The sequence below is a fragment of the Monodelphis domestica genome, chromosome 1 (genome assembly GCF_027887165.1).
Source record: "Monodelphis domestica isolate mMonDom1 chromosome 1, mMonDom1.pri, whole genome shotgun sequence".
Taxonomy (NCBI): domain Eukaryota; kingdom Metazoa; phylum Chordata; class Mammalia; order Didelphimorphia; family Didelphidae; genus Monodelphis; species Monodelphis domestica.
Genome location: NC_077227.1, coordinates 684471436 through 684491379, shown reverse-complemented (window position 1 = coordinate 684491379; position 19944 = coordinate 684471436). Strand labels below are relative to the sequence as shown.

The 19944-nt window shown below is 36.0% G+C and overlaps 1 pseudogene; it reads left to right on the top strand.

The window, feature by feature from the left end:
* The first annotated feature begins 9249 nt into the window (after positions 1–9249).
* On the top strand, positions 9250–19645 carry LOC100618351 (F-box/WD repeat-containing protein 2-like; annotated as a pseudogene).
* Positions 19646–19944: the final 299 nt, after the last annotated feature.

The window sequence follows — 19944 nt, the reverse complement described above, 5'->3', positions numbered from 1 at the left end:
AACTCCATAAAAGATTGACTGCAGACTTGAGTTTTCATTAAGGAATTACATAGCTGAATTCCTTGGCGACCTTAAATTAATATATATCAGTCTTTTAAAGTGATTTCCTTGTCACAGTTTACACTGGCTTTGATTTAAATAGTGAAAAAATATACATGCAGACATATACATATACATATGTGTATGTATATAAACATAGATAGATAGACAGACAGAAGAAAGAAATATACTCAATTAAAAAAATAAATCTTTCTTACCTAACTGGGAGATGGGAGAAAGAGATAAGGGAAATGGGGGGTGGTATTAAAATGCAGTCCAGATTTGATTGATTACTATACTCAAACATTAAGAAGATATAAGAAAATAACTCCAAAAAAATGTGCAAATGAATTATATAACTATTGCCTATTACTCAACTTCAAGAATTCCCATCTAGATGTTTGGGTAGTATGAACACAAAGGAATAATTTGTAAACACATGTTTCAGTAAAAGGAAAAAAAAAAGATAGAAAAACAGGGGGAACAAATGTGCTAGTACTCCCTGACCTAATCTTTGAAACAGCTAAAAAAACAATGAAAGTTTTAACTTAATTTATTTTGTGGACATGATGATTGCTTTTAAGGCACTTACTATTTCTGCTTTTATCTACTAATTATTTTTCATTTTTTCCATAGGTCAATTATTCATGATTCAACTGATGGAAAGAGTTTTATTTAAGATTCATTTTAGCTGCTCTACTTCATTTCCAAACAGAAAATGTGTTTTCTTATTTTATAAGGTCAAACATAAAGTACTTGGATTATCTCTCTTAGAAAAAAATATAACCCAACATAGTGTGTTAGAAATAGCACTAAATTGAAAATAAGAATCTAACTCCAAGGAACAAATTGTGATCCATTCCTGGGGTAGGAGTACATTGACTACTCCCTGTATTGTATCCTGGTTTTGAATAGGTAAATTTTGGTAAATTTTGAGAGACCCTACCTATAATGAAGAGAGCTTCTATTACTCACATTCTTTGACTCCTTAAATCCTCCTTCCAGAAACTAGGAAACAATATAAATTGTGGTTCTAGTCTACAATCTCCTTGGAAAAGGAAAGAATATATTAAGGTACCATATGCATCTCTCATATGAACTCTGTGCCCTATGTTCAGGCGCTGGACAGATACTTTATCCCTACAACCAAAAAGAAAATGGTTTTTATAATATGCTGGGCGGCTAATACACTGCATCAGAATATGATGGAGTTTGTGGTATTCTGATTAGACATTTTACATCCACACTGTGTTATTCCTACAATCTAATCCTGAATGTTACTCAGCTGCTTCCACAACCAATGACTCTACTCCTTGAGCCCAAGCCTACTCACTTTGTCAGAGCATACTAAAATGCTAAATGCTTTTAGGGCTGTGCTACCAAACATATAGCTAGAATCTAATAGTTTGTCATTCTCAAAAAGTCCAAAGATTGAGTCTTTATATCCTAAGAATTCTTAGAATTTTTGAGGGGAGCCATGAGTACATATTCCTTATAGGCTATGATTCTTATAGGCGAAATAAGTCTCTGCTCCAAAAAGAACCCAGTTTTTGTCTTGGTTTTGACTTAATGACGGGGCGATCTTGGGTCACTGGAATTTCCACTATATCAGCTCCCTCAGCTGCAAAATGAGACCGTACAATTTAATATTTGCTATGAACCCTTCTCATTCTAGATATCTACAGTTAAAGAGCATTTGCTGAATCCAAGTTCTATAGTTGAGAGTCCTCTTCCAGATCTAACATTCTATGTTATGAATCAGATCTTGTGATTTTGGTGGTATCTCCCACTTGAAATAATTCTGCAAGTTGTCATTTTGGGAATAATAAAACAACTTATAAAGGATACATTTATATGTGGTGGATAGACATTCACTTTGATTCAAAATGCATAATTTTGAGTTCAGGTTGGATTTAGTAGAGTTTTTATATTTTTCAAATTTTGATAATGTGGTTATCTCACCATGTTTTGATATATATAAAATTGAGTGTTGTATGAAAAGCAATCTATAACGCTCTGGGTACCATAAAATGCAAGTTTTCATTAATACAAGAATAGAGTTGGTTTTTGTTTTGTTTTATCATTGTTCATAACTTTTCTAATTTCTTGGAATTCCTTCTGTTAGCATACAATAAGAGAAAAGTAAATATACTGGGAAAAATGAAAAGTAGCACAGATTTTTTTTCTCTTATAGTGTATTAATTCCAAGATGATGGGGCTTAAGTGACTTGTCGCAGGTCACATAGCTAGGAAGTATCTGAGACCAGATTTGAACCTAGAATTTTCCATGTCTAGGGCTGGCTTTCAATCTACCTAAGCCACCTAGATGCCCCCCCTCCCCCCCCAAGTAGTTGATTCTTAATTTTAATAGGAAGAAAAAGAGTTACACAAGTTGTTTTCACTTAGGAAAACAACATAATATAAATCAATTACCTGACGAAATTATTTACTTTTTGGAAACATTTTGCCAGCATAGTGAAATGCATTAGCATAAATTATAGTAGAAAGAGAGATAGACAGACAGACAGAAATATAATTTTGAAATAATCTAAGGCTTTGGAGTTTTCTTAAGAACCAAATAAGTTAACTTTTTCCTTAAGGTGCCTTACAGCTAAGAACCTTGGCAATGGGACTTTCCCATCAAAGAAATTGATTCACATTCAATTCCTGCTGCCACAAATGAACTCTTGGCACCAGCTGATCTCTTTTGAGATGTCTTAGAAGATGATTGCCCTTCAGGACAAGTATCTATGACATCATCCACTGCTGTTCTTACACAGAAATACCATAAAGTGATGATAGCCGATGAAAATGGAACTAGGAACTGATGATGAGTTTTTATATCTGATAGGTGAGATATATGTGTTTATCTCTGTATCTATATTCAAAGATATACACACATATATTCCTAGGTACATGTAAGCCATGGAAGTTTGCCTGGTCAGGGACTTAAGGCTTTATATTAAAAAGCCCTCTGACACATTTAACACACAATTTCTTTTACAAGAGGAGAGAAGTTTGCTGTTATATTTTTTTTTTTTTGAGGAATAAAATGCATACACAAATTCCATGGATTTTCTAATAGTAAGTTTGTTCTTTCATCAAATATATATATAATGTGACAATTCCACTGCCAAGCACTGTAGACACATATAAAAGTGAGATAATCACTTCTTCCAAGTAGTTCCCATGTATATAGAAGGAGAAACACTTATAAAAGGGTCTATCAATAGAGTAGATGGAAAAATCACGTAGTTCTTAGTATAAAGCAACAAAGCAGTTGCTAATGCAGTTTATTTAATGACATCTTTATTGATAAAATAACATCCAATTTTGGAATGGGACTATCTCCCATTGCCAAAGGTATTAGAGGCAAGATTATTTTTAACCCACTAGATTGTCTGTAGCTGTGACTTTTAAAGAGATGCAGAGGGTAAAGCTTTTAGAGGAGACTCTCAGGTGGACATCTTCAGAGTCATCTCCTTTGAATCATTATTCAGGCTAGAATTAGTAGTGGTCACCTAGTCTCCATAGTTCTTGGTTCTGGGATGCCTCCAAACTGACTAGAGAGGAGATAATTACAAGTGGTTAGGCCTGACAGGTACATCCTTCCTCTTTCTCTCTAAATATGAATTATTTATTTTTAAAATTTAAATTGTTCCTTCACTGGGTCTGCCTTGCTTAGCCATCAGTGTACATTGGTCAGGATATACTTTGGGTAGTGTTCAGGATGTCCTTAACCCGTGTAACATTTAAAAGAGTGGTTGCCTTAAACTGTGACCACGGAAATATGGTTTCAAGACAGTGTCTTGAGTTAAATCAAAAATAAAGTGGTCGCCATGGGAAAAATTCCCAAATATGAAATACCTAAGTTAGCTGGGTTTTATGGAGATTTTAATTAATACAAATAAGGAATTAATGAAAGAGAGAGATTAAGAGAAAATAATGAGAAAAGGGCTAAGCCAGCCTAGTTCAGCCACTGAGCCCTCCAATTCAGCTTTGGCAAGCTGAGCTCTTCAGAGGCCTTTCTGACCTCCTTTTAAAGAGAAATTTCTCCTAGGTCACCTCCCCTAAGTTTTCACATCTACCAATCACAGTAGACTTTTTCACAGGAGTGACCATTCTTACTTCACGCCTTCTTTAGTTCTCAACTTCTCTGGGTAGACTAAAACTTCACACCTCTTTTGTTAAGCTTGTCCCTTGCAAGTTGCCTGACCTTTTAGTGATTAATTTGACCTTCATAGGTACTTAGCACCTTTTTGTATTAGATCTAAAAATAGACTTAGCTTAAGGGCTTGGCCTCACTAGAAGTATGAGTTAAGTACTTTTTCATTGTTCAGTAGGGAGTTTACAACTTTATCTCCCCCTAAGGCACTGTCTAAGTATGGGTGGAATCATGTTAGAGTTCTCACATTCCTGATCAATTACCTTCATTGTTTAAAATGGGGAATAGTCTTAACCAAATGTTCTAAGGCAGAGTCAGAGAATCTTTAACATTCACAAGTCTGAGAAATTTTAAGATTCACACCCAAAAGCTCAGAGAATTATGGAATTTCAGAACTAAGCATAATTTCAGTGGTTATCTTGTCCAATAACATGTCCAATAAAAATCTTTTAAAACTTCTGGAAAGAAGTGAGAGGAAGTACATTACTTATAAATATGGCCTATTCTACTTTTGGTCACTTTTAGAAAATAATTATTAGGAGTTTATTCTCCCATTGATTTGAAATTATAATCTAAAGTCCCTTCTAGCACTCTTTCTGAGGCCAGAGGAGGGTGAGCTTATAAATCTTTAATAACTAGTTTCTTAATAAATAAACAAACAAATAAATACACAGGGCAAAACCTTGAAGTTATTTTCAGCTTGGGGTTTTGTTGAAGTTGTGATTCAATTTCTATTTTACCCTCTAGTTTTAGTGTTTCCAGGCAATTTTCTTTAATGCTTTCTTTGAGTATGGCATCTAAACTTTTTGTTCGTAACTTTCTGGGAGTACCATAATTCCTATATTTTCTCTCCTTAATCTCTTTTCAAAGTCGAGTTAGTTTTATAATAAGATATTTCATATTCTCTTCTATTATCTTATTCTTTTGATTTTGCTTTATTTTTCATTGCTTTAGAAAGTCATTAGCTTCCATTTGTCCAAATCTAATTTTTAGTTTATTATTTTCTTCTATGGGTTTTGGGGTCTTCTGATTGGGTGATCATTTTTTCATGATTTGATTTCCTTTCATTGCTCCCCCCCCCACATAATTTTCCTCAAGTTCTCTCATTTAGTTTTTAAAATCTCTTTAAAGCTTTTCCACAAATTATTTTTGGGGACTTCATGATTATTCAGTGTTTTTCTTTGCTACATTAACTTCACCGTTCTCCAAATTTGAACCCAGGTCTTCACTGGCCCCATAATAACTACCTATAATTGAGTTCTATCTCTTTGTCTTACTCATTTTTTTTTCAAAGGTTAGCAGCCAAATAGGCTTAACTATTAGTTTTATATTTGAGTCAAGCTCTGTTATCAGGACATTGGGGGGGGGGTGATATCTCAGATTTTCAGGATTGTGTGTGTGTGTGTGTGTGTGTGTGTGTGTGTGTGTGTGTGTGTGTTTCTTATTTCCTGGACTGAGAATTAGTTCTTCCAATTCCTATAATCCAGGGTTATATATTGTCTCTGTTCCCCCTGGCTGATACCCCAGTCTATGATTGACCTCATCTACTCCAACTAACCTTCCCATCACAGTTTTGACATTATAAACAGACAACTTGCCTTTCCTCTGGGAGGGCACCCAGGAACTCAACTGTCCTATGGGTGACCATAACAGACAGGGACCAGCCACTTCATCCCCTTTCTTAACAGTGTGGGATCCCTCTTCAGTTATTCTCTCCCAAAGCCATAGTCTGAGACAAAACTGTGGTCTAGTCACCATGCTTAGGCCCATAAAGTCCTTCCCTGTTTAGTAGTCAACCCCCAGCTATGGGTGAGTGGAGACTTTTTGGAGCCAAAGTCATAGTCAACACAAGTGCTCCCAGAGCTTACTGCTTGGTGACTCCATCAGTATTCATCAGTAGGATACAGGCACCAGGTCAAGCAGACAAGGTGAGACTTTGTGCTCCTCCCTTGGGAATTTTAGCTTATTTATTTCTTCATATTTGTTCCTGATTTCTTTCATTCCCATGCTCTTCTGAGGTCAGAGATATCAGAGACTCCTCTTCCAAGTTATCTCTAGTTGTTCTGCTTCACTGCTGGTTTTTTTTTGTTTTTGTTTTTGTTTTTAAACCCCTACCTTCTGTCTTGGAGTCAATACTATGTATTGGCTCCAATGCAGAACAGCGGTAAGGGCTAGGCAATGGGGGTTAAGTGACTTGACCATGGTCATCCAACAGGGAAGTGTCTGAGGCCAGATTTGAACCTAGGACCTCCTGTCTCTAGGTGTGGTTCCCAATCCACTGAGCCACCTAGCTGCCCCCTGACACTTCTGTTTTTTCTGACTTGGGCACGGATTCTCTAAGTTATTTCTGATTGTGGGGGAGTTTATAAAGTGAGTAAGTATCATGCCCTACTTTACCACCTTCCTACAATCTTTCTCCATATATTAAAACTTAATTGCATTTGTAATATCTTGTTCATTCCTTTCTTAAATTAGAAATCAACAAAACAATAAATCAAGGCTTATTTTGGAATGTTTGCTGATTTCCAAGGCATCAATTACTCACACTAAAAGTTTTATAATTGGTTCTTTTGAGCTGGTTAAAGCTGGCTGTAGTAGACCCATAGGCTTGGGGAAACATAGTTAATTGCTTTTTCATTTGACAACTATTTAAGTTGCTGAAGACCTGAAGTCAGTGGTTCTGTTCCACCATCCCAGCCCCATAAAACATTTCTTCTAAAATTTGGGTGTTGATACATGTTCTTAAAGGATATAATAAAATAGGTTAAGGAAAAAAAAGAAAAGATGCAGAAATACTTCACTAAATGTTACTACATCACATAACAATTGCAAAAACTCATAGTAAAAATCTGCCACTGGTTTTCAAAGATATAATTAAAGGAGCTTCCTTTGAAACATGAACTAGCAAATGACCAAGATCCAAAAGTTGAATCAAAGGGGCAACATCCATATGAACTTACCCAGCATTATGTAAACACATGTTGGACACATGTATGTGTCATGCATATTTGTTTGTGGAAATGGAGGATTTAAAAAAAATATTCCAGGATGGAATTTAATGCTAGGTGATGTTGATCGAGGTTCCAGGGCTTGGACTAAGGAGTGCCTCAGAGTCAGGAAGGTAAGGATAGATATAATCAGGGATAACTTTACTAAGGTCAGAGGTGTCTCATGAGAGAACTAAGGAAAAGGCTCTACTCAGTGATCTTGGGAGGAAAGCTATATGCTCCTGCTCCTCCTCTTCCAATCAAGTCTTCCCCTGCTTGTAGGCCTCCAGCAGATCTTTTCTGAGGCATAGTTCTCCAAGATAGTCTAGATATTCTCCACCCTATTCTGGGAAATGGTTTTGAAGAAGGCCGACAAGGTTTGGTCATCAGAATTCTCATACTAGGTTCATAGGACCATACCATTGTTAGACTGAAGTCAGAGTCTTCTTCTCAGGGTCTACCACTACCACTTGTGCTTGATCTCTTTTCAGGTATTCGATATCCTTGATATGGTACCCATAAATGGATCATGTATGAGGGGATATGAGATAAAGCTCTTAGCGTCCACAATTTTGATGAAGGGAAATGTTGTCATACTGGTCTTGGGGGTCAAGATCACATTCTTGTAGAGTGGGCTGGGCTACTGGATGAGGACCTTGATATTTATTTTTTTTTGAGGGTTTCAAGATATAAACTCTTCTATCTAAGGCAATTCTCAGATAAAGAAATCAAAACTATTAATAAGCACATGAAGAAGTGTTCTAAATCTCTTATAATCAGAGAGATGCAAATCAAAACAACTCTGAGGTATCACCTCACACCTAGCAGATTGGCTAACATAACAGCAAAGGAAAGTTATGAATGCTGGAGGGGATGTGGCAAAGTTGGGACACTAATTCATTGCTGGTGGAGTTGTGAATTGATCCAACCATTCTGGAGGGCAATTTGGAACTATGCCCAAAGGGCGACAAAAGAATATCTACCCTTTGACCCAGCCATAGCACTGCTGGGTCTGTACCCCAAAGAGATAATGGACAAAAAGACTTGTACAAAAATATTCATAGCTGCGCTCTTTGTGGTGGCCCAAAACTGGAAAACGAGGGGATGCCCATCAATTGGGGAATGGCTGGACAAATTGTGGTATATGTTGGTGATGGAATACTATTGTGCTAAAAGGAATAATAAAGTGGAGAAGTTCCATGGAGATTGGAACAACCTCCAGGAAGTGATGCAGAGCGAGAGGAACAGAACCAGGAGAACATTGTACACAGAGACTAATACACTGTGGTATAATCGAACATAATGGACTTCTCCATTAGTGGCGGTGTAATGTCCCTGAACAATCTACAGGGATCTAGGAGAAAAAACACTATTTATAAGCAGAGGATAAACTGTGGGAGTAGAAACACCGAGGAAAAGCAACTGCCTGACTACAGCAGTTGAGGGGACATGACAGAGGAGAGACTCTAAACGAACACTCTAATGCAAATATTAACAACATGGCAATGGGTTCAAATCAAGAACACATGTGATACTCAGTGGAATCACGCGTCGGCTATGGGGTGTGGGGGGGAAGGAAAAGAAAATGATCTTTGTCTTTAATGAATAATGCTTGGAAATGATCAAATAAAATATTATAAAATAAAAAAAATAAATTCTTCTATCTAAATGCAAGTCCAGTAAAAATACATGCAAGCATCTCAATCTTTCCTGTTTCCTCCCTCACATATTGCTGATGCAAATACAGACTGTTCTTAACTTATAGATGCATTATTTTTCAAAAGAGAATTTTAAATCATTTGCTTGGAATTCGGAATATATATTACCATAGGGGAAATAATTTATAAATCAGATGTCCAAGCCAACTCACCAAGTTATATTTAGTCTATGGAGTATATGAAACTTAGTACTAGGAGTACAATAAAATCTTAACTCTTATCAACCCTTAGGGATAGGATCTTGGTATTTAGACACTGCTTGAACCATTAGCCAGTGACCACTCAGAGAGCAGCAGGACAACTGTCAATTCCAGGAAAAGCATATATGAGGATTGGGAATATGGCTCTTGAAGCAGTCCAGGAGGAGGCAGAGGTTGGTGGGTTCAGTGATCATCTACTGATAATCCTTAAAAGGCTTGCATATTTGCCAAAGCTCATGAATTTACAGAAGATCACTGCCAAACTCACCTGGAATTCTCATGGTGTTCCCATCCACAGAGCTGTTTCCATAGACATAAATGATGCTCGTGGTCCCCCCATCCCTGAGGGTCTCTGCCACTCATATTGCCAGCTTCTTGGCATAATTGGGGCTCCACTGTTGTTGGTGCTGCTACTGCTGCTGCATGTGTAAATGTACATTCTGCATCTGCTTTTGTCCTTGTCCACACAATGGAGTCACCATCCAAGGGCACACTTCAGTTGTGAGGAGAGTGACTTGGTCAACAAGAGCTGCCATCGTCCTCAATTGACACTGCTGCTGTCACCAGGCCACTCCAAAATGGAGGTATTTTGATGCCAAATTGGGTCAGGTCATGACCACTCTGTACAAATATAAATGAACACTTTCTCTAATTTTTACTGTATTGATTTTACAACATAATTTATTTATATAATATTAATATTCATATTGATTAGCATCTGTCTGAACTCACCCCACTCAAAAAAAAATCTCCTCCTTTGAATCATGCTTAAATGGGAAGTTGAAAGGAAATAATGTGATCATTTCTGAAAATATCCTCTGTTTCATTTGTTTGCCAAGCAGTTTATCCTGGGACTTCTGTTTGTTGTCTATAAACAAACAAACAAACTAAAAAATAGCTTAGTCTAGAGTCCCTCTCCTCAAAAAGAAATTCTACTACTCTTTTTGTGAAATTAGGGGAGGTTTGTTTCTTTGCACTCCTTGGTGTAGTTCTGGTTTCCTGTCCAAGATTACATGAGGCAGAGGAATCTCATAATGTGATTGATATTCCTCGATTGTCAGAAAGGTTGTGATCATCCATACCTGAAAGCTACACCTTTCTTGGCTGTAGTCATTGTGATATTCTCCAACCACACAGAACTCCTTTCCTGTATCTCAATAAAGAGAGTTTTGAGGTCACTGACCTGATTGAAGACATCGTTCTGACACCTTTTATTAATGGAAATATGCATCATTATTAATAAACTTACATTTTGTTCAGAGAAACATGTCTCTGTTTCCCTATTATTGCAATTTACTTAGTGTACACCAGAATTACAGATAAATTGACCTTAAGAAACCTGAGCTTTTTGATCAATGAAAAGTATACAAGGAAATAATTAAAAGTGGGCCACATATTGCAATTTGCACAAATTTTAGCATCAATTTTCGGTGCTAAATACCAAGGAAAACCAGACCTAGTGGCAAGATATACACAACAAAAAACTCACTATCTGATAAATTCACAGATGACAAACACCTGAACTGCTAATATAGATGTTAAAATATCTGTGCAAATTAAACAAATTAATTGACCTAAAACCAGAATATTTACCACAGACAGAACTATTTGTTGCTCAAAATTGACAATATAAAACTGGTCCATAAAAATTTAAAAACAGTATTTAAATAGATTTTTCTATACTGACCTACTCAGAATCTCTAGGTTATGTGGATTAGAGAGTTGTAAAAAAATACAGAGGCAACAAAGCAGAAAACCAAATCATGTAGGAATAGAACGAGGTACATACTATCTCCAGAATCTTGCCAGTTACTAGAGCTGTCTGAAAAATTGTTATCAGCTATCTTATATTGTTTTGAAACACAATTATCTCATAAATTGTACTTTTCTGGGATCCCAGGATTATTTTGTGCTTAGACCTCTTTGTCTCAGGCTTTCCACTGCTACTATCAACTAGCCAGATGAGTTTAATTTTTTTTTAATTTTCTGAGAGATAAATCAGAACACATTTATGATAGGCTTAGGGAAGCTAAAGGTCAAGTTGTGACTCTAATAATGGTTAATATAATATGATAATAGTAATAATTATAGCTAACTTTTATGTAGCATGTTAAGGTTTGCAAAGCATTTTACATGATCTGTCATTTGATCCTCATAAACAAGGTTTGATTTTTGAGGTGAGATTATTTTTATCCACATTCTGTAGTGGAAACAGAGTCACATAAATTTAAATAACTTGCCCAGGGTCATATAGCTAGTGACTGATTCAGAATTTGAACTCAGATTTTCCTGAATCCAAGTCATGCGTTTATTGTGCTCTCACAACTAGCTACTTATCAAAGGTTAATAGCAGGAGAATCACATTTCTAGAGAATACTGTATTTCAATCTAATCTTCATCAAAAAAGATGAGAATCAAATAGTTAGAAAAAGGAGACAAGATCAGGGAGTAGAAGTACAGAAAGCTCAAACCCCCATGAAGACATCTCCCACCAACCATAAAATAATACCTCAAGACGAATACTGGAGTGAAAAAACCAACATGGAGCCCAAGTGAAGCACCTTACAAACAAAGAATGACTTGAAAGGGAGGCAGAGAGGGTCTGGGTCACTGGGGTGAGAGTGGGGCACAGTCAGCAGGAGGTTACTGAAAGAAGTGGCAGTGCAAGCCAACAGCAATCCTCCTCCCCATCTTCTATTCCAGGTTCTGAACCTGGACCCAAGCCAACAAACATAGAGACATTGAGCCCAGCCTAAACCAGCAGTAGTGTAACACCGTGCACATCAATTAAAAGTCTAAAGCCCTAGCCAAGACTAAATGAGGACCCAAGAGGCAAAGGACAATCCAGAGTGTGCTTGACTGTGTCAGACCCAGAAGGAGGCTCTGAACTCCTTCCCAAGCCCAAATCTAGGCGCAAAATCCAGCACAAAGCAGTTGTTGTGGTCCTTAACTAGTTTGAGACTAGGGGGAGACCTGGAACCCTTGCTCAAGACTTAAGAGAGGACATCAACTTCCTCCTTTCAGATCTACATATATCAAACCAAAAAATAAACAAGAAAGCAGTAATTAAATTTTAGAAAAGTTCAAACTAATAGAGCTCTTTAGAAAATTGAATGGGAATATAAAGGAATTGCACCTACATAGACAATGTACTAGAAAACTTCACAGCAAATGCAGAAAAGCAGAAATAATAAATGAATCCTTTTCAGATCATTTATGATTCAGATCAATTATAATCAATAAACAAAGGAATTATATAAACATAGTTACAAAACTTTTCACATAAAGTCGGACCCAAAAAACTAGAAACATATTAAGCAGAGCTTAAATAATAAAATGACAATCCTATCTTAATTAATTTACTTTAGCACCATAACAATCAAATTAATAAGTAATTATTTCATAGGATTAAAAAATAATACCAACATTCGTCTGGGGGAAAAAAAGTTCAAGAATATCAAGGGAATTAATGGGGGAAAAACAGTAAAAGAAGGAGACCTACCAGTACTAGGTCTCAAATTGTACTATAAAGCAGTAATCATCTACAGTCAGCTACTGGCTAAGAAATAGAATGATAGATCAGTAGAATAAATTATATACACAATATATGGGGATAAATTACCATAATAACCTAGTGTTTGATGAACCCAAAGACCCAGTTTTGGGTATAAGAACTGATTATTTAACAAAAACTGCTGGGAAAATTAGAAAACAGTCTGGCAGAAAGTAGTTGTAAATCAATATCTCACACCATATACAAAGGTAAGGTAAAATAGGCATATGATTTAGATATATATTACTTAAACCCTTACCTTCCATCTAGGAATCAATACTGTGTATTGGTTCCAAGGCAGAAGAGTGGTAAGGGCTAGGCAATGGGGGCTAAGTGACTTGACCAGGGTCACCCAGATGGGAAGTGTCTGAGGCCAGATTTGAACCTCCAATGTCCTGTCTCTAGGTCTGGTTCTCAATCCACTGAGCTGTCCAGCTGCCCCCTTATCTAGATATTAAGAGTGATACTATAAGTAAATTAAGGGAACATAGAATAGTTTACTGGTCATATCTAAAAGACAAGTATTTATGCCCAAACCAAAAATAGAGAGCATTATAAAATATAAAATTAATAATTATGATTATGGTAAACTAAAAAGCTTTTGTACAAATAAAACTAATGTAAACAAGATTAAAATGAAACAACAAATTTGGAAAGTCTTTATATAAATTTCCCTATAAAGGCCAAATTTCTCAAATCTATAGAGAACTGTCAAATTTATAAGAATACAGGTCATCCCCTACTCCCAACTCACAAGTGGTCAAAGGATATGATAAGCAATTTTCAGATTAAGAAATCAAAACTACCAATAATCATATAAAAGTGTTCTAAATCTCTCTTCTTCTTTTTTTCTTTTTTAAACCCTTACCTGCCCTCTTGGAATCATATTAGTTCCCAATTCTGAAGAACTTAGGACTGGGAATGCTATCCACTCCCAAACATTCACATTCATACATTCACACATTCATACAGCTGTTGGAGATGTATGGATGTGGATCAAAGCATACTTATCTTTCAAATCAGTATATTTATGACTTCATTTTTCAGTTTTGTAAGTGTGCTCATAAAACAATGACCAATATGGAAGTGTGTTTTTCATGATTATATATATTACATAAATATATATAAAGAATTATAAAATATAAATAATAAATATAAAAAGAAATAATAATAAAATAAAAATAAATATACTCTCTCTCTATATATATATATATGTATATGTGGCCCAGATCAAAATGATTATCATCTCTGAGAGGGCAGAAGATAGTTTGGAACTTAAGTTTAGAAACTGTACGTTAAAAATTATTGCATGTAATTTGAAAAATAAAATTTCTTTGAATTTAAAAAAAAGACATATGTAGTTGGTATTTTAAAGGGAAAACAGTTGAGAATAGGATAGGCAAAAAAACTAACAATAATAAGTAATAATTTTCAGGATGATGTAATGAAGAGTGATCCTTGAAGTCAAGAAGATCTGAGTTCAAAACCCACATACTTGACCATAGGCAAGTCACTCACATTCTCAGTATTCTAGGAAATGGTCTGAAAATTTTCGTTGTGTGAATATGTTTACCTGGCTTTGTTGGAGGAAGTATTTGCCACCAGCATTTCCCAATGAAACCACTGATTCAGCCTCTAACTTCACCCCATACTTACTACTTAGTCTTATGAGCTAATGCATTATTTATCAATGAATAGATCAGGCAAGGTACATGGAGCAAGACTCCACATGAATGAAACAGTTAAGTTCCTGGACGTGGAGAAGATGGGAGTTCATGAGCAGATTGTAAGAAAACAAAAGGGCAATTTTGCCTCATTCTGCCCTTAGAAACAGTCCATTTTTGGGGGGAAGCTGGAAAAAGACAATGGTTTTTCATGGATAATACTCAGGTTGGTATTATGATAAAGCCTAGACTTTCTGTTGAAGAATATATTCCTAGTATGTCAGTCCTCACCTCCATTCCAGGGAATTCTTCCCTTTGTTGCCATTTGGAAAAGACCAAACACCTTTGGAGTTACTTCCTTATCTTATGAAATGTTCTTTCCTGGGATCCTAGATTGGCTTTGTGATTGGACTTCTATTTCCCAGTTTTTTCATCACCAATGATTGTCCAAATGAATTGGGATAAGTTTTTGTTTTTTCCCCTGAAAGGCAAATTTCCTACACACGTGATAGCCTCAGAGAGCTGAGGCTCAAGCTATGATTATTCCAGCCATTGTTTCTGTGGCTGCTTGATCAACTAAAGTGATTTTTAAAAAAAAATCTAGAAGAAGCTGGACCCTACAAACCTTTCCTTGCTTTTCATATACCTTTAGATAGGAAGATCAAAGACGCTGTCTTACAATATGCTTAAGGAATATCCTGTCTATATTTGTTTAAATGTTGTTTAATTAAGTATTAAGTGCCTTTAAATTCTTTATTTTGTTAGTTAGTATTTTTCAATATTAACTAACAAGGAACTACCCAGAGTCAGATCCATGGCATTGTGGGCTCTTTAGGGCACCTATTGCTGCCTGACTCTAGTCATTTGTCCAAAGCTCCTCAGTAGACTAGCAAAAGTGTAGTTCATTTCCCACCTTGGAAGATTTTGAAGTTTTTCTTTAATTCTAAAGCTGTGAGAAAGGCAATATCCTACCTGTGATATTGGGTTGAAGAAAAACAAACAGATTTGTGAACCGAAAATATGTTTTTGTCATATACTTCAGTTAATTTTACACTTCTGCAAATTGTATTGCTATGTAAATTCCTTCAAATAAGAAGCAAACTTTGAGAGAATTCCCCAGGCTTTCCTCTTATTATCCTTCATCTACTCTGTGGAAGGATTCTTAGGTGATATTGTTTATAATGCTATAAAAAGGCTCAGAGATTCACATAAGTTATAGTTCTCAATTTGAAGTGAGGAAGACCTGAGTTCAATTCTCCTTTCTGATACTTTCTAATTGTGAGACCATGAATAATTGACTTCAACTCTGAATTTCAGGAAGGTTTCTAAGACTTAACTGCAAAGTTCAAATGAATAAATTCAATACATGTTTATTAAATAATGACCGTGAGCCAGACAGTATGTGAAGTTCTTGGCATACAAGGACAAAATGAAAAAAAAATAATTGTAGTTCATGTTCTGTTTGGAGAAATAGCACATATGTAGTTCAAGGCATAGAAAATATATGCAACTTAAAGGCAAATTAATGGATAGGGCAGTAGCAACCATGATGGAAGCAGGGAGGGAGGAGAGAGAGTACATTCTAATTTGCCTTTGCACAGGCAAGAAGATGGCTAATAGAAAGTTACATATCCCTGGAAAGACGTATATAAATTGATGCAAAGGAAAGTGAGAAAAACCAAGAGAACACTGTACACAGTAACAGCAAAAATGGGTGATTGTCATTTGTGAATGGCTTAACTATGATCAGCAATGCAAAGATCCAGGACAATTCCAAGGAACTCATGAAAAAAAAAAAAGCTATCCACCGCCATTGAAAGAACTGATGGAGATCTGAATGCAGATTGAAGTGTACTGTTTTTTATTTCATTTATTCCATGAATTTTTCCCTAGTGTAAGGAATGTGTGTCTTCTTTCACAAAATGATGAACATACATTGTATGATAACACATATACAACCTGTATCACATTGCCTGCCTTCTTGGGGAAGGTGCAAGGGTAGGAGGGAGGGAGAAAACATGAATTACAAAGCGCCAGAAAATTATTATTAAAATTGTATCAACATATTTGGAATTATCTATCTATCTATCTATCTATCTATCTATCTATCTATCTATCTATCTATGTATATATATGTATATATATATATATATATATATATATATATATATATATGTTTAAAAGGTTGTGCATCAGCATGGAGACTGATAGATATAGCATTTGTAACTCAATTCAAATTCAAATCCAATGTTCAAATTTCAAAGACACTCACTAATTATATAAACCTGGACAAGTGATCTCACTTCCACTTACCTCAATTTCTTCAGTTGTTAAATGGGAATCATAACAGAACCTATCCCCATGTAGGGTTCTATTATGTTATTGGAAGGAACAAATGAGGTTATATTCCTGAAAGGACTTAGTGAAGTGCCTCACATAGAGTAGGTATTTAATAAATTCTACTCCTTTCCCAAATGTTTATAGACAAAGCATATCTGCATTTGTGAAAAGAATTCCTGCAAATGCACATGTAATCTGGAAAAAATTGAAATGAAAGAAAATAAGAGAATCCAATGAAAGGAAAGGAATCATAAATCCCTGATATATTGGATTTACTGAATGCAGAAGAAACAGAAAGCCTTGATTGACATATATAGTTTGCTCTCTTAATTTGCTTTGTTACCACACATAGTCAGACAACAGTAGTTTGCAACTGATGCTCCAAACAACTGTCTACTATTTAAAAATATTCTTTGACAGTTTGGTTTGTCAGTTTATTAATAAACATTTGTTAATAAGTTGATGACAACCTGGAGAGAAGTCTTTAGTAACTAGTTAACAAGGATCTCTCTTTAGCTTTGTTCTATTTAACATTTTCTTTATAAATCACTTGAGTGAAGGCATAATTTAGTCATGGCATGTTTGGAGATGAAAAGAAAAAGCCAACATCTTACATGACAGTAAAAAAATTCCAAAGGGAATTTCCTGGTTTACAGTTAAGAAAGAAAAAAATATAATTAGTAGGATAGGTATAAATTCTTGTTTGGGGATTGAATAAAATCAATGGTTAGTCACCTGTTCATATGAAAAAAAGTCTGGAGTTTTTAGTGAACCACTACCATGATATGCTAATATATTAATATTAATAATAAAAAAGTTAATATGACTTTAAACTAGGTTAATATCTAGTATTCCAGATACAGAAGGCAATATTTTCCCTGTATTGTCTTGGTTTTGTCTTATCAGGAGTCTTTTTTCTTTTTCTGAGCACTTTATTTTAGTAAGGACAATGAAAAGTTGGAATGTGTCCAGAGAAGAAGCAAGAAATGTAATAAAGATTATTGAAAACAAGTAATGTAGAAATTAGTCAAAGAAAATGGGTTTGTCTAAGTCTGTGAAACCCCAGTAAGTCTGTGCAACGTCTGCTGAAAGGTCTCCAGCCTCTGCAAAGCCCATCTGGACAGCAGGCACCCAGATGGCATGTGTCCATTCCAAGGCCACATGTCTAGGAGCTAGCCCTAAGAAAAATGAAAATCTGGCTCACCTGATTAGTCTGAGTGGATCAATCTAGCTCAGACACCTCTCCAATAGCCTGGAGACTTTGCTTAAGTGAAACTTCCTTCAACTTCTTTCCTTGGAACTCAGGCTTTACTTGTTAAAATAGTTCCATCCACTATGCCCAAAGGGCTTTAAAAGACTGTTTGCCCTTTGATCCAGCCATACCACTGCTGGGTTTGTACCCCAAAGAGATAATAAGGAAAAAGACTTGTACAAGAATATTCATAGCTGTGCTCTTTGTGGTGGTAGGAAAACGAGGGGATGCCCTCCAGTTGGAGAATGGCTGAAAATAATGTGGTGTCTGTTGATGATGGAATACTATTGTGCTCAAAGGAATAGTGAACTGGAGGATTCCATGTGAACTAGAACAAGCTCCAGGAAGTGATACAGAGCGAGAGGAACAGAAGGAGGAGAAGCTTATACACAGAGATGGATATACTGTGGTACAATCAAATGTAATATACTTCGCTACTAGCAGTACTGCAATGATCCAGGACAATTCTGAGGGACTTATGAGAAAGAACACTATCCTCATCCAGAGGAAGAACTGTGGGAGTAGAAACACAGAAGAAAAACAACTGCTTGATCACATGGGTTGTTGAGGATATGATTGGGGATGTAGAATATAAATGATCACCCTAATGCAAATATCAATAATATGGAAGTAGGTCTTGATCAATGACGCAGATAAAGCCCAATAGAATTGCTCCTTGGCTACTGGAGAGGGTGGGAGGAGAGGGTGGAAAGAACATGAATCATGTAACCAACGAAAAATATTCTAAGCCAATTAATTAAATAAAAATTGTAAGTTAAAAAATTAAAATAAATAAAATAAAATAGCTCCATACACAGACCTTTCTCACAAATTTCCATGTCCCTAAGCAGTGGAATGAGGTTCTAAGTGCCTATATATAAATATGATTTGAACCAACAGACAGATGATTCCTTTCAGGATGTTTTCCATTGTAATACATTTTTATTTGAAGGAAAATAAGAATAAGCATTTGAGGACTGTGAAGTCTTTGAGACCACATAATTATTTGGATCCAATGCCAGTGAATATGCACTTTACCATGAGGAACTTTTATGTACAAAGTCTGATGACTTCTATGTGAGGCTCTTCCATGGGAGCCCAGAAGTGACTATATGGCATCTGGACCCATATTCATGCTGATAGCACAGTAGCCTGATGGGAAAGGATTTCAGCAGTGGGAAACCAGCACTTCCAAGAACATACACTTAGAGGGTTCGCTGTGAAATATAATCGTAAGCTTGGTCTCTTGGTGAGTGGTTCTGCAGACTTCACTGCCAAAGTATGGATCTTATCAAAAGTAGACCTGCCTGAACAATTCATTGGAGAGACTAAGTAGGTAACCAAGATTGTTTCACAGAAATACAAGGTCACATCTTTCTTGCACAGCCCTGGAGATCACACCATCCTCAGTATTGACAAGTATGAAATCAAGATTGGGTCAACTGGAAGAGAAATCAACAATGATGGTTAAGAGCAGAGCCTGTATCTGAGGTTCTAAGTATCTGTTTGCAGCTGAGACTCTATTTTGATGGCAGATACATTGAATGCAGTTAAGCCCTAGGAGCTTATCAGTGGGAATTTTCCAGCTATGATATTCTCAGGGTTAACAAGGTTTCAGTAAAAAAAAAATATTGGCATTACTTAGCTTTGGAGATGTCTTTGCTTTATTATGTGAAAACGGCCACCTCTCCATCATCGAATCTGATATGCCTCTGGCATCTGCCTGAAGTCGAAGAGCCCCTTCAAGTTTTTTGGGCAGATGAAATGTCATGGCTGAATGGACTGAATAGGCAAAATGATCTAGGGATGCTGTTTTGCCATTGTGTGTCCAACTATGTTATTCACTTGTTTTGAAAGAAACATGGATGAGATGGAAGCTAAAAGAAATTACTTTGGGTTCTGAGATTGATGGATCTGAAACAGCTTCTGTGGGAGAAAGTTTTGCATGAATCAAAGTTCACATCTCATTGGGTATTGTCATGCCTTGCACAATCCTTTATTTTGTGGGCAAGTAGTGAAGTCAGGT